The sequence below is a fragment of the Ailuropoda melanoleuca genome, chromosome 13 (genome assembly GCF_002007445.2).
Source record: "Ailuropoda melanoleuca isolate Jingjing chromosome 13, ASM200744v2, whole genome shotgun sequence".
Lineage (NCBI taxonomy): Eukaryota > Metazoa > Chordata > Mammalia > Carnivora > Ursidae > Ailuropoda > Ailuropoda melanoleuca.
This window is the reverse complement of record NC_048230.1, coordinates 20,679,048-20,694,948: the sequence shown is the minus strand read 5'-3', so window position 1 is coordinate 20,694,948 and position 15,901 is coordinate 20,679,048. Positions and strand designations below refer to the sequence as shown.

Sequence of the window (15,901 nt, the reverse complement as noted above, 5' to 3'; positions counted from 1 at the left end):
AAGAGATAAAGTCCAGGGTTATCGGTAAAGATGGGCGGGCAGGCTACGGAAGCCTGCAGTGTATTTGGTCCTGAAGGGCCGGGAGCTGGAAAGGACATCTATGTTTTTTGACTCCCTCTTCGGGCCCTGGGGCAGCTGGCAGGGTGAGCTGTGCTACTGGGGGGAAGCCTTTCTTCCCGAGCCTTCCCCTGATCTCGATATTGAAGAAGTGAGCACTGGGCGGGGGCAGGTGCACCATCCGATAACCGAGGCACACTCGGGTTTCTCCCAGCTGCCAGGGCTCATGCCACCCGAGATGTCTGGGCCCTCCCTGCTGGGGCACCTCAAAAGGCCGGCATAGAGGGCTGGGACAGGAGCCAGAGTCTGGTGGGGGCAGCACGGGTCACCTTCTGGGACTCGACCTCGTCCCACCCTCAGCAGCTGAATCAGAATCTCTGGGACGTGCAGCCCAGGCAGCTAGCTTTTAAATGCTTCCTAAGCAGCTCTAATGAGCAGGCCAGTTTGGGAAGCCCTGACGTCTCCTGCCTTCCATCCTGAGAGGCTGAGGTCAGGAGGAACGAGGGGGACATGGCTGCTTGCCGACATGACACAGTGGAGTGGGGCCCTTCCCTCGGCGTCCCGGGCCTTCCGTGGCTCATCCATCAGAGGGGTTCTCCTCCTCCCTATTGAGGCTTCGGTTGTCATCTTTTCACCCGCCCTGCTGAAAGCACAGGAACATAAGAAGCCACTTTGGGGACGAAGTGATGAGAGGAGCTGGAAAAATGAATACGTCTGAGTGTATGGTTACAACACGAAGGACCAAACCTTCCACGTGCAAGAGTATTACAGTGTTAAGCCTTACGGAGTCCTGTCCCCCACCGAGCAATGTGAAGTAGGCAGGACAGCTATTTTATTTTGTTTTTATTGTATTATTTAAAATTTTTAAATTTTTTATTTTTTATTTTTTAACTTATTTTATTTTATTTTTTATTTTAAGCAGACTCTACCCCCAACATGAAGCTCAACCTCAAGACCCTGAGGTCAAGAGCCACATGCTTTACCAACTAAGCCAGCCCAGCCCAGCCCCCTGGGGCAGCTAGTTTAGTTTATTTATTTAAGATTTTTTTTATTATTTGACACAGAGAGAGGAAGAGAGCAAGCACAAGCAGGGGGAGCGGCAGGCAGGGGAGAAGTAGGCTCCCCTCTGAGCAAGGAGCCTGATGTGGGGTTCCATCCCAGGACCCTGAGATTATGACCTGAGCCAAAGGCAGCTGCTTAACCGACTGCAGGCGCTCCCCCACACACACCCTGGGGCAGCTATGTTAATTTCCATTTACATATGGGGACATTCAGGGAGATTCTTGACTCAAGTCGCATGAGGAGTTAGTAGCAGACCTGGACATCCAGAACTTTCTGTAACAGGACGGTTAACCTGTCTCTTCAATTAGGCAGAGTACTGACTGCTTTCTGGCCTCTCTGCCTCAGGCTTGCAGCTGCTGTGTCTGCTGGTGCCAGGACTTGGTGTCTCTGTTTTCCCTCCCAAAGAGGCTCCAGCAGTGAGGCCATCGACTTCCTGGGACAGGACTTCATGCTGCAAAGAAAATCCTATTACTGAAATAATAGGATTGCTGTTGGTGTTCGTGGCTCCCCGTCCCCAAGAATTCATACCTGGAAACCGAATCCCCAGTGTGATGGTATTAGGAGGTGGGACCTTGGGGCCACGACTAGGTCACGATGGTGGAGCCTCAGTGCCTTTCTAAAAGAGACCGCAGAGGATTCCCTGGCTCCGTCCACCACATGAGGACATGGAGAGAAGATGGATGTCTGCAGACTGGGAAGTGGCCCCCCACCAGACCCCAGATCTGCTGGCACCCTGATCTGGGACTTCCCCACCTCCAGAACTGAGCAATAAATAGTTATCGCTTAAGCCACCTGGCCTACGGTATTTTTGTTACAGCAGCCCAGACAGACTGGGACAAGGGGGATGTAACTGGCCTGGTAGATTGCATTCATTGTTCAAAATGTCTCCTAGCCTCCTTGAGTGCCCCTCCCTGAGGACCCTCGGGAGAGGCTTAGCCTGCCCAGTTGGATCCGGGGGGCGGGGGCAGAGGGGGGCCAAGACAGGGGCCTGGCACCATCTGTAAGAGCCCACGGGTGGGCCACTGTCTCCTCCCTCTGCCACAGAGGCCTGCCATGTTCAGGTAGGGACTGTCAGTCTGGGTCCCAGAGTGAAGCTGGGGACAGAGGTGGGGCCGACCACAACAGACATAATAAACAGGAGTGAGGAATTATCATTTGTCGTTGGAAATTGATAGGTTTTCGGGGTGTCACTGCAGTGTAACAGACCACACAGGCTGATACAATCTGTAATCCCACCATTCAAAGATGAATTACCGTCTGGATTCTGGTATGTAGCTGTTGAAATTCTCATATGCAAATGAGCATGTTTACACACACAGTCTTAACAAAAATGGAATCATCTAGGTCTGGCTGTGAAGCCTCGTACCTAGTATGTGGTGAGCATCTCTCCACGTCAGATTTGTGTCTATACCCTGTCAGTATAGCTCCACAGCTTACCACTGCGCGGTTAGGCCAAAATTTGGTTTTCCAGTTCCTTTTTTGGTGAAACGGGGGGTTTAAATGTTATTTTTATAAGCTCCGTGACGAACGTCTTTGGTAAATACTTTTATGCGCTGGCTTGACCCATTTCCCTAGGTTTAGGATGAATCCTAAGAAGTGGGATCACTGACCCTGAGGATATGCACGTCTTTTGGATACACAGTGCCAAACTACCCGCCCGGAAGCCTGCCTGGATCCCCCTCTGGCCAGCTCACTAGTGCTCATTTCCCTGTAATTTCCTCAATAGCAAGCCTGATTGACTCTTCCAGATGATCCCAATCCGAAGAGCCCTCAACCCTAGCTTTATGATCAGCTAACTGCCTTCCTAACTTGGGCAACCCTTCCATCCATCTGATCCGTCTCAAGTCAGGGAGCCAAGTGGGCACCACCTCTGGGACCACCCAGGTAGAAGGCTGAGCTGGAAGTGTTGCCCTGTATTCTAGATCCCCTCTGGATTTCTCTTATGCAGAACTCCTCCCTTCTATCTTCCTCTCCCTGCTTCCTTTTCTTTTTCCTAAGGGGATTTTTAAAGCCACTTAAAAAAAAAAATTATTACACAAACAACATTATGGAAACATTAGAATTCTAAATGAAAAAGAAGAAAAAAAATCCCCATCGACCAGTGGTCCCAACAAATTCAGTGGTTTTTATTGGCCTGTGTTCCCTTGCAGTCCTCATCCAAATGCATGCAAGATTTTTGCCCAGTTGGGCTCCAGCATGGATCTCATTTTGCATCTGCCTCTTTGGCCTCTCGTTGGGTCAGAAGCAATGTTGCATGTTGTTACATAGTTGTCCTCTGTCCCATTTTGTTGCGCAATGTTCCAGTGGGTGAATAATTTAATGATTATTACCCTGATGGAAGTCACTTAAGTGGTTACCCGTTTTCCTCTACTATAAATCATGTGGTAGTTCATGCTTTTATGGGTTTAGCTTCTTCCTTCATTTCGATTATTTCCTCAGGTCAATTCCCAAGAATGAGAGAGTTTGGGTCAAAGGGCGGGAATGCTCGAATGATTCTTGGTGTAAACTGTTAGCGTTTTCCAGAAGATTTTTCTTTTTTGATTTTCCTGCTCAAGAAAATAATAATGCTCTTTTTCAACCGCAGAGAAGCAAGCAAAAATTCTACTACCCAGAAGTTACCACTACTAACATTTGGACAACGTCTCTTGGTGCATACGTATACGTATAGATGTAGAAATAAAAATAATTTCTCACCAAAGGGATCATATTCATGTGCCAATTTTGCAAGCTGTTTTTTTACTCAACAACATGTCCTGGGTTTTTCTCATTGGTTCTGCCGCCAACTGTGCCTATGTGGTAGCATTATATAGTACAGTCATAGCTGTGAGCCAGGCGCCATGCCAAGAATTTTATCTGCATTAGCTCATTTAAGCTCCACACCAACCCAATGAGATAAGTTCTATTATTATCATGCCCATTTTATAGATGAGGGAACAGCCTCAGAGAGTTAATTGACTGCCCAGGGTCACCCAGATAGGAAGTGGGGGGGGGGCTGGCACTCAATTTGCATTCTCTGGGGCTCCAAAACAGATGTGGATACAAATAACACATGAATACATTCTTATTGTAAAAAGGAATAATAGTTCAAGCAATACCATAGTATAGAAAGTAACGTGTGAAAATCCCCCTTTATACTCCGCAGAGGTTTGACGTGTCTAGCTAGGTTTAGGTTCAAGTGCATATGACAGAAAACCAAAGTAACAGAAGCTTCAGCAAATGAATATATATTTTTTTCTTCCATATAGCAGAGGTCTGGACAGAGCATTTCAGGGCTGGTCTGGTGGACCTGTGATCCTTGGCCATGAAAAACCCAAGCTTCTAACTTTAGGCTCTCTCTTCTCAGTTCCTAACTTCTATCTGTAAAGGCTCCACATGGTGTAATACGGTCCCTGGGGTTCCAGCCATCATGTCTGCATTCCAGGCAACAGGAAGAGGAGAGGCTGGAGGGGGAATGGTGTTTCCTCCAGCTGACTCAGCCCCCTCTAAAGAGCTTCCTCCAAAGTCCCCCTGCCCCATGACCTCAGCTTGCTTCTAACTGGCCACTCTTAGCCACAAAGGAGGCTGGGAAGTGTGATTTTTAAACTAAGCATGTTGCTACTTCCCCACCATCCCCCATAATAGAAGGGCTTGGTTGATTTAGAAAACTAGGGGGTTGGGGGGCAGAATAGATATTAAGAGGCAGTCAGACAGCTCTACCACCATATGTGTATCCTTCCTGGTCCTTTTCTACAGATTTATATATATGCATATGTTCATATATATGTGTATATACATATATATAAAAATATCGTTTAAAAATATTGTGTAAATGGTACCTTGTTCTGGTTTACATATTAAAGTTTACCAACCAGATTAAACATTTTCTATTAAATATTTATTTACTAATTATTGTGTCGTATGCATATTTAAGCTCTTCACCTATTTGGCCAATGAAAACCTTGGTTTCCTGATTGAGTTGAGTGAAATGTCTAGATAGACTAGAATAGATATTATAACTATATTAATAGACTTTTTGTTTTATTTGCTGTAAGAATTGCTTTCAGTATACTGTCCTTTTTATCTTTCATGGATTTTTACTTATTTGGAAATAAGTGTTCTAGAACCGTCCAATATTGACATATCGAGTCCATCTTTTTTCCTTGCGACTTTTCTGTCAGTTCCAGGCTCCAGAGAGGGGGTCCGCTCTCAAGTTGGCTGCTCTTCCCAGGAGACGCCGTCTAATGTTGGTGGCTAGGCCTGCCTGGGTCCGAATCTCCACTCCGTGGCTGCCCGCCCGAGGACCAGAGGCAGGATGGTTCCCTCTTCTGAGATCTAGTGTTTTGTGATGGGGTGTAGTGAAGGGGCTGGACCTGCCCAGCTTCTCAAAGCTGGCTCTGGGTCAGAACCACCAGATGCGCCATAAAATTCACATTCCCGGGCCCCTCTCAGTGTTCCGGAATCCAAATCTCTGTATCCAGGAATCTGTATTTTTATTTTATTTTATTTTATTTTATTTTATTTACTTATTTATTTTAAACTTGGGTTTCACATTTTTTTTTTTTTTAAGATTTTGCCTATTTGAGAAAGAGAGAATAGAAGCAGGGGGAGGGACAGAGGGAGAGGGAGAATCCGGCTCCGCACTGAGCAGAGAGCCTGATGCAGGACTGGATCCCCAGACCCTGAGATCGTAACTTGAGCTGAAGGCAGGCGCTTAACCCACTGAGCCACCCAGGTGCCCCCAGACTCCCCAGACCTGATGCGCAGCCATACTTCAGGACCACGGGGCCAGCCGATGTCTGAGATTGCTTCCTGCACGGGGTGTCTGAGCGGGGAGTTGGGCTGGAGGCGGCAGCAGCCCTCGGCCCCTGTGACTGCTGTAGCCCGCAGGTCTCACCTCTTCCTCTTGGATCGACAGCTCCCATTTCACATCCAGCCTGAGCAGCAGCCCCTTCTCCCTTCTTTGGGGCAGGGGTGGTAAGATGGTAGTCAGGCTCCTGGGGTGTGGCCTGAGTGGCCGTCGTAACAATGCCCCTGAGAGGAGGCCAGGGTCACTTACTAGCTGGATGACTTTAATTAAGCCACTCACTCTGTGAGTGTCCATTTCCTCACCTCTGAAGGCAGGGGCTGTGCCTTTTCCAAGGTTGGCAATGGTGGATGGACGGATGGATAGAGGATAGACAGGAAGAACCCTAGTATAATTCCTGGCAAAAATGCACATTTGACAAATGCAGTAGTTACTACTGTTAGTGTTTTCATTGTGATTTACAGTGCCCTGGGCATGCCAGCCCTAAGGGAGACAGGTCCTGAACAGGAATTCCTGGTGCCCAAAAGGCACCTGTTATTTCTCTGGGATGCTGAAACTTGCCAGTAGGTAGCCTTGGAAACATTTTCCTCCCACCCCACTGTAGAACTTGCCACCTCCCAGGTGGCCGGGAGGGTGTGTGCCACAGGTCAGGGTGACAGCCTCCAGGTAGCATCACCCATAGTGCAAGGAAGGGCCCCTCCCTCAGTGACTTTTTATCCTAGTGTTCCTTGCTCTCCCCCAGCAGGTGAGACAGGACTGGCCCCATTCCTCAGGTGGCTGAGCGATGCAGGCAGGGATACGCACCTGCCTCCCAGGCCCCTGACACCCGGAGCGCACTCTCAGAGTGCGCCTTGCCTTTGCTCCCACCTCCCGAGTAGTAGGTCTCTCGTGCCCATTGCCCCTCGTTCTTCCCTAGACCTTGGGCATCCTTAGCTCCATTCCTACTGTTCCTGACTCAGCCTGGGGCTTCTACTGCCCTTGAACCTGACGAACTTACACAGGCCTCACTTTCTTTGATGACTTTTCTTATTGTGATCAAGACCCCAGGGAGAGGCCAAATGCCTTTCTGAGGCTCTTGGCAGCACCAGTGGGGGACAAGGTGAGCAAGGTCTCAGCTCCTGGAAGCTGCTTTAGATCACCCAGGAAGCAAATGCCCCTCCTCCGGGTCACTCCCCCCACCCCCCGCCCCTGACTGACCCTTCGGGGTAATTCATGAGCAATACAAATGAACTATGTAAACTGTCAAGCAGGCAACCCTAACCTCGAACAAGGTCTGAAGGTCCAGGAACAATGTAAGGATTACTCATGCGCCCCCAGGTTGAGCACAGGGTGAATGGTTCCCTTCTGGGGCCCTGGTGTGTGAACGCTTCAGATCCCAGCTCTGTCGCCTGTTTGCTGCTTAATCTCAGACAAGGGACTTTACCATTCTGTGCCTCAGTTTCTTCATCTGTAAAATGGGGATGCTAATAAGATTCTCCACCTCATTTGATTGTTGTAAACATTCAAAAAGTTAGCATACGTAACTAAAACAACCAAAGAAAAATATGTAAGTTGGATTTCATCAAATTAAAATTAAGTGAAAAGAAAACCCACAGAAGGGAAGAAAGTATTTGTAAATCATACATCTGACCAGGGTTTGACATCCAGCATGTATAAATAATTCCTAGAACTCAACAACAAAAAAGACAACCCAATTAAAAAACAGTCAAAGGTTTAAATAGCTATTTATCCAAAGAAGTTATACAGATGGCCGATAAGTACACAAAAGCTGCTTGACATCATTATAGCCATTACGGAAATGCAAATCAACACCACAGTGAGATGTCACCTCACACCCACGAGGATGGTTATAATTATTTTTGAAAAGGAAATAACACGTGTTGGTGAGTTCGTGGAGAAACTGGAACCTTCCTACCCTGTGGAATGGTAATGTAAAATGGTGCGGCTGCGTCGAGAACAAAAAGGTTTGTTTCCTTAAAAAGTTAAATATAGAGCTACCCCAGCTCCCAGCAATTCCACTCCCGGGCCCGTATCTAAGAGAGCCGAAAACAAGTTCACGCACAATCTCGACCGCAAATGTTCGCAGCAGCGTTATTCACAATAGCCACAAAGTGGAAGCAACCCGAATGCCCGTCAACGGATGAATGGGTAAATAAAATGTGGTACATCCATACAGTGACTATTATTCACCAATAAAAGGAGGTGACATGCGGATACGGGCTACACAGATGAGCCCTGATTACATCATGCTAAGTGACGGAAGCCAGACACGAAAGGCCACATACTGTATGATTTCATATATGTGAAAGGTCCAGAATAGGGTCATCCATAGAGATAGAAAGTAGACGAGTGTTTGCCAGGAGTGGGGTGGGGGGGTGATCAAAGAGCGGCTGCTAATGGATAACAAGGTTTCTTTCCAGGGTGACAGAAATGTTCTGGAACTAGATAGTGGTGATGGTTGCATAACCTTGTGAATATAGTAAAAACCACTGAATTATACACTTTAAATGGTGAATTCTTTTTTTTTAAGATTTTATTTTTCTTTGGGTGCCTGGGTCGCTCAGTCATTTAAGTATCCAACTGTTGATTTCAGCTCAGATCATGATCTCAGGGTTGTGAGATTAAACCCCGAATTCAGCCCCCAGTCAGCAGGGAGTCAGCTTGAGTGTCTCTCTCCCTCTGCCCCTCCTACCCTACTCTCTTTCTCTCACTCTCAAATAAATAAATAAATCTAAAAAAAAAAGATTTTGGGGCACCTGGGTGGGTCGGTCAGGTAAGCTTCTGCCTTTGGCTCAGGTCATGATTATGGGGTCCTGGGATGGAGCCCCACATCGGGCTCCCTGCTCAGCGGGGACTCTGCTTCTTCGTCTCCCTCTGCCCCTCCCCCCCTTGTGCTCTCTCGCTTGCTCCCTCTTTCTCAAGTAAATAACTAAACTCTAGGGCACCTGGGTGGCTCAGTCAGTTAAGCGTCTGCCTTCAGCTCAGGTCATGATCCCAGGGGTCCTGGGTTTGAGTCCTGCGTGGGGCTCCCTGCTCAGTGGGGAGCCTGCTTCTCCCTCTGCCTCTGCTCCTTCTCCCAGCTCATGCCCTCTCTCTCACTCTCTCTTAAATAAATAAATACCTTTAAAAAAAATAAAAAATAAAAATAAATAAATAAAATCTAAAAAAAAAAAAAAAGAAAGATTTTACTTTTCTTTAAGTAATCTCTATGCCCAACGCAGGGTCCGAATTCACAACCCTGAGATCAAGAGTCACATGCTCCCCAGACTGAGCCAGCCAGGTGCCCCTTCATGGTGAATTCTGTGTTATGTGACGTGTCATGTGAATTTTTTCTCAATTAAAAAAAAAAAATCAGTACAGCTGAAGTCCTTAGAAGGCTGCCCAGGCCATAGTGAGGCCTCAGGGAGGTTAGCTGCCCTTTAGCTCAAGCTCTGTGGGACTTGTAGGGTGGTCCAGTTTGAGCTGACAGGAAAAGAAATTCCTGAAAGGCATGTGACCTTTAGAGATTGAATTCACATACTTAATATATGTTAAATTGTTTCTTGGGATGCCTGCGTGGCGCAGTCGGTTAAGCATCTGACTCTTGATTTTGGCTCAGGTCATGATCTTGGGGTCCTGGGATTGAGCTCCCCGATCAGCAGGAGGTCTGCTTGTCCCTCTCCCTCTGCCCCTCCCCCTGCTCATGTGCTCTCTCTTAAATGAATAAATAAATCTTTTTTTTAAAAAAGCATTTCTTAGGGGCGCCTGGGTGGCTCAGTCGTTAAGCATCTGCCTTTGGCTCAGGGCGTGATCAGCGTTATGGGATCGAGCCCCACATCAGGCTCCTCTGCTATGAGCCTGCTTCTTCCTCTCCCACTCCCCCTGCTTGTGTTCCCTCTCTCGCTGGCTGTCTCTATCTCTGTCAAATAAATAAATAAAATCTTAAAAAAAAAAAAAAGCATTTCTTAGCATACAGCTTCTTCTTCCACTTATTTTCATACACAGTTTCGATTTTATATACTTTAGACACATGTTTATGTATACATGTAAGAGAGAGAAACGTTTATTTGTTTGGGGTTTTTTTGAAGATTTTATTTATTTATTTGAGAGAGAGCGAGAGCATGAGGGGGGAAGGGTCAGAGGGAGAAGCAGGCTACCCTCTGATCAGGGAGCCTGATGCCGGACTCGATCCTGGGACTTCAGGATCATGACCTGAGCCGAAGGCAGTTGCTTAACCAACTGAGCCACCCAGGTGCCCCTGGGTGGTGTTTTAAATTTTTATTTTTGTGGTTTGCCTGGCTGGCTCAGTCAGTACAGCATGTGACTCTTGGTCTCAAGGTCATGAGTTCAAGCCCCATGCTTGGGCACGGAGAGTATTTAAAAAAAATAAAATAAAATTTGATTTTCATGACCATTTTAGATATTTTAAAGATATGAGATGGGCTTCCAAGTCTCAGATTACATTTGGTTTTGAAACCTCCATTGAGTTGTGAGTCCAAGGCTGGTGTGTGGTGGCTGAGCCAATCTGCTCAAGGCCAGGCCCTTCGTTCTGTGAAGCTATGTGACCTGGGACAAGACTCAGGTTGCCGGATTTAACAAATAACATAGAGACACCCAGTTACATTTGGATTTCAGGGGCACCTGGGTGGCTCAGTCATTAAGCATCTGCCTTTGACTCAGGGCGTGATCCCAGGGTCCTGGGATCGAGCCCTGCATCGGGCTCCCTCCTCTGCTGGGAGCCTGTTTCTTCCTCTCCCACTCCCCCTGCTTGTGTTCCCTCTCTCGCTGGCTGTCTCTCTGTCAAATAAATAAATAAAATCTTTTAAAATATATATATAAATAAAAATAAAAACATTTGGATTTCAGATAAAATAATACATTTTTAGTGTATGTTCCAAGTATTGCATGGGGCATACTTACACTAAAAAATATATGTATATATTTGGGTTTTTTAAAGATTTTATTTATTTATTGGAGAGAGAGAAAGAGAGAGAGCACAAGTGGGGTGAGGGGCAGAGGGAGAAGCAGACTCCCCACTGAGCAGGGAGCCTGATGCAGGACTCGATCCTGGGACTCTGGGATCATGACCTCAGCCAAAGGCAGATGCCTAACCAACTAAGCCCCCCAGTCGCCTTGTATATATTTGTTTTATCTGAAATTCTACTTTAACTGGGCATTCTGTATTTTCCCTAGCAACCTTGTACATGACCCTTATTACCTGTGAAAGGAAAGAGTTTTTGAATGGAATCCTATTTAACTCTTACAACTCCCTATTTTTGCCACAGAACAGACTGGCTCGGAGAGGTTAAGTGACCTAGCTCAGGGTCACCCAGCCAGAAAATTATTGAGCTGGGTTTGAACTTGGTTGTGTGGAATTTGGATGCTCTGTTAAAATGGAATTCGAGATCAATAAGCCATGATCCACTTATTGATAATATGGGAGTCATGAACTAACTTGGGAATGACAGAAGTTTTCATTGACCAAGGAGGAATATTGAAAAAGAGTGTTAGAGAATCAAATTTGAGGCAGTGTCTATATGGCCCCGTCTATATGAATAGACAATGTAACACACTGCCACAAACTTAGTGGCTCAAAACAACACAAATTTCGTGTCTTAGGGTTCTGGAGGTCACAGGTCGGAAATGGCTAAAATCCAGGTGTCCGCAGAGCTGTGTTCCTCCTGACACTCTAGGAAAGAAGACGCTCCTTGCCTTTTCCAGCGACCAAAGGTTGTGCCATTTCTTGGCTCGTGGCCACATCGGTCCAACTCTGCTTCCTGCCATCATCTCCTTCTCTGACTCTCACCCCCCTGCCCCCCTCTTATAAGAACCCGGTGATTATACCGGGCCCATGGGAGAATTCGGAGAATCGCTCCTTCTCAAAATCCTCATCTGCAAATCACATCTGCGAAGTCCTTTTTTGCTGTGTTAGGGTAACAAATTCACAGCTTCTGGCGTTGAGGATGTGGAAATCCTTGGGGAGCCATCATTCTGCCTACCGCACAGTCTAAGAGAAATTAGTGGTTTGGAGTGCTCTGGGCCTTAACAACAATCCCTTTCATCTGCAGTTTTCAGAGGACTGACACACAGCATACTTTTGTTTTTCTCCTTGCACTGATCCTGGGAAGTGGATGAAGGGAAGGCAGCGTGGAGCCCATTCTGTAAGGGAAGCTGGGGAGGAGGGGCCCAGGGCCTGAGTCACACAGCTAAAGAGAGCCTTGGGCCCAGAGCCTTTCATCAGCATCTTCCCTCCCTCCCGGTCGAGGCCATGCACCACTAGAACAGTGTTCTCACTGGTGCACAGGGGCAACTCCTCAGGTACCCCCACAATCTAGCGGAGGAAGGCCTCAAGGTGAGTCAGCTCCCTTGGCCCTGATTCTTCCCTTAGCAAGCAGCTTTCTCGACCAGGACAAGGAGGGAGGGAGCGAGAGAGGGAAGGAGCAGACAGAGGAAACGCCAATCTCAGCACAGAGCCCCAGCCCTCCGTGTCCATTCACCTTGGGCATGTTCTTGACAGCAGTCCAGGCAGATGGTCCCAGCGATTTCTACACCAGCGGAAAGCTCTGGTTCTTAGGAAAGTCTTACAGCAAACCTCCTGGGAATGTCACTGTGGTTTATGGTTTTGCCTTTGAGGGCTGCTGCACCGGGGGCCAGGCTTTCTCCCTGCCCCACAGATGCTGGAAGGCAGCTACCCGGAACCTACTGATGCTTCTCCAGGCTTCTCCCCACCCCCACCCATTGTCATGGCTTTACACGTGCCAGACACCATTCCAGGAACTGGGATACAGCCCCGAGTCTGACTGGCAAGGCTCCCCTGGCCCTCACGCTTCGGTGGGGGCAGACCAACAAACTGTCCAGAAGGATGGGGTAAGGATTCTGAGGAGAGCGAAACAGGGTGAGACAACAGAGGGTGACAGCAACCACTCCCAAGAGGAGAGGGATGGTTTAGGGAAGGGCAACGTTGAGATGCAAATCCGCAGTTTACTCCAGGGCTCCCCTTGCTCCTCACCCCTCCTCTGTCGCAGCCTCCTAAAAGTCTCCCCTTGTGTCCTTCTCCGGGGAAACTAAGGCCAGTTTGAGCCTGGGGGTGGTGCCCGGAGTCTGCGCATCATCCCTGAGGCTGAGGTCAGTCCCTTCTGGGGACAGAGTCCAGCTGTGGCCTGACTTCAGGGCCCAGAAGAATCTAAGATGGCCGCTGAGCGCTCGCTGAGCCACCATCCGGTGAAGAGGCTAGTAGTGCGATTTGTTGTTTCAGAGGACGGCAGCCCGACGAGAGGGGAGTACCCAGATGTGGAGACTGAGCCAGGTGTGTCCGTGGAGGTGAGGCAGAAGCAGGAGCCTGACCTGGGGGGAGAGAGCCAGAGGTGAGGATGGGTAGCAAGATGTGAAGGGCTGGAGAACAGGCTGCCCCAGCCTTGGGCCCTGGCAGGGGGCGGTGCAGCCTGTAGAGGAAACAGAGTTTCTATTTCGGGAGGCTATTTAGCCTCTGCAAAGAGAGGCTGACGACATGCCCGGCACCTGGCTGGGTGGAAATAAACTGAGACATAAGGCGGTAATTGAGGTTGTGCCCTCTGTTGACCCAGCCACCGCCTCCTCCCTGGGCTCCAGAAGGTTGCTGGGGGTGCGGGAGGCGGGGGGGAGGGGGAGACTGCTCCAGCTAAATAATGCTGGTCCTTGCCCCGCCCTCCACCCCCAGAGCTTTCTCCTGCTGGGGCCTCAGCTCCTGCCGTGTCCCCACAAGGACCTGCCTGTTGCCTTCTTATCTTCAGCAGCCCACCTCAAATGAAACCTCCTCCAGGAAGCCTCCCCTGATACGCATTCTGCCGGTCCCAGGTTATGATTCATCACTACCCACTGAGCACATACATTAGAGTTGGAAATCCACTTTGAGATGACCCAGCTCTATGTCTAAGGCAAACTGACCTCAGCCCACCCCAGAGACACATGAGTAAACTCCAGGGAGTCCCTGGAATTGAATGCAAAATCATATGCAAAACCAAATGCACAGATGGTGGATAAACAGAACGTGGCAGAGCACACGGGGGAATATCACTGGGCTGTAGAAAGGACTGGAGCACTGACATGTGCTATGACATTGATAAGCCTAGAAAACATTACGCCGAGTGAAAGCAGGCAGACGCAAGAGGCCCGATAGAGTGTGATTCCACTTACAGGAAACATCCGGAATAGGCACATCAATAAAGACAGAAAGGAGATCAGTGGTTGCCTGCGGCTCAGGAGAGAGGAGAATGGGGAGTGACTGCTTGGTGGGTACAAGGTTTCTTTTGGGGATGATGAAAAAATTCTAGAACCAGATAGTGGTGAGGGTTGCACAACACCGTGAGTGCACTAAATGCCTCTGAATTGCATTTATTAAGATGGTGAATGTTACATGCATTTTACCATAATAATTTTTTTAAAAACCCACGTGCACATATGAGGGGAGAAACTTCCCAGCTTTGCTTAGATTTTCCAAAGCTTAAGCAGGTCTGATGTGGTCCGACACCTTCATGAAGCAGATGGTGATACTGAAGCATAGAGAGGGGATGGGGCCTGTCCAAGGTCCCTCAAGGGATGGCAGCAGAGCCCAGCCCAGGCTGTGTCCCCGCCTAACCAAGCACCTCTCTCACCCCCTTCTTCCCTTGTCCTTTAGCCTCTCCGGAACCCTCCCTGAATAGCCTCCCTCTGTCCTGCTCCTAGCCAGGCTACCCACAAGCTATACAACCTCCCAAAGCTAAAAGGCCTTCCAGAAGCTATGCTCTTGGAATGAGTTTCACTGAGTGTTTGTCTTTAGCTCTAGAGCGGACTCTGAGCACCCAGAGGGCAAGAGAGAATGTTTCTTATTTTCCTCCATGTCACAGAGCTCCGGGTTTCTTTCTTCAAGAAAGAACTCGCTCTTCACCTGCAAGGAGCACAGTTGGCAGACAGCCTCTAATGAACATTCTTTGCCCCACAGGTCCACCGCTTTGTCAGCTATGCAACACAGTCTGAGGCTCTCCCAGCTCAGTCGTGCTCCCCCCCTTCATCTTTCATAGGCCCTACCACACTCCCGCTCCTCCAGGCAATAAATGTCTTGCACTCCTAAGCCCATCTCAGTGTCTGCTTCCTGGTGAGTCCAGAGGACACAGTGATCAGCTTGCTGTATCGTAAGTGCTCCATAAATGTTCATGGAGTGAACTGAGCTCTCTGGGGGGTGTGGGGGGTGTGGAAGGAAGCTGGTGCTTGAGCTCTGAGAACAAAAGAGAGGCTGCCCATGGAGGATGTCTCAATCATAAGAGGAGTGACCACGTAGAGGCATGAAGAGGCTGTGTCCCCGGGAGAGGCCCAGTTATGGGGAACATACAGGGAGTCCGGAAACTAACCACCCCTACAGGCATCCTCCCTAGTTCGTCCCCTTTCCAGGGCAGACTGCAGCAAAGCTTGGACATGGCCCAGAAGACAGGGCACAAAGAGTCCTGGCCCTGTATTTGGGTGAACCAGGTTCAAATTGTACTTCTTGCTAGTCAGGTGAATTTATATTCTCCTCTTCTGTGGACCTCAGTTTTTTCAGCTGTAAAATGGGTGGAGTGCATCTTCCCAACCCTGGCATCATTTTGAGAATTGACTGAGAAGATTCTACAGCTTATGGAGGGTCCTGAAGTGAGTAGTTTAAATGCATACTCTCAGTTAATCCTTACAGTGGCCTGTGTGGGAGGCATTATGACCTTCATTTTATAAGTGAGAAAAGTGTGGCTCAGAGACGTCAAGGGGCTGGTCCAAGAACACACAGCTAGCAAGTAGAAAGTCTGGCTCTAAAGCCCCTTTATTACTCCACACAGTAGTAGTCACTCAAACTACTACGTGCTAAACTTGGGGTGGGGTGGGGACAAGTGACAGGCCGGCCATGCTCTTACAGAGTTTACAAGTTTACGTTCTCACAACGAACTCGAACTCGACAATGCGCAGGCCCCTCAACAAACAGGGTAACTTCGAGAATGCGTTAGGGCTCTAGGAAAAAAACCGGGTGCAAGTATAAAGTTG

At 48.4% G+C, this 15,901-nt stretch overlaps 1 protein-coding gene and 1 long non-coding RNA gene across 4 annotated transcripts in view; both read left to right on the top strand.

Annotated features, from left to right (window-relative positions):
* RSAD1 (radical S-adenosyl methionine domain containing 1) overlaps window positions 1-1,906 on the top strand; it is a 21,759-nt gene extending 19,853 nt beyond the window's left edge. For both annotated transcript variants that reach the window (XM_034640715.1, XM_019804343.2), the window contains one exon: window positions 1,465-1,906. The gene's annotated coding sequence lies outside the window, so the exon portion shown is untranslated. The remainder of the gene's footprint in view (window positions 1-1,464) is intronic.
* A 10,034-nt stretch (window positions 1,907-11,940) lies between these two features.
* On the top strand, window positions 11,941-14,967 carry LOC117795620. 2 transcript variants are annotated; one of them, XR_004619692.1, is made up of 3 exons: window positions 11,941-12,233; window positions 13,137-13,245; window positions 14,838-14,967. It is a non-coding gene; the product is annotated as an uncharacterized LOC117795620 (long non-coding RNA). The 2 variants fall into 2 exon arrangements; XR_004619693.1 differs by lacking the exon at window positions 11,941-12,233 and adding an exon at window positions 12,375-12,748.
* Window positions 14,968-15,901: the final 934 nt, after the last annotated feature.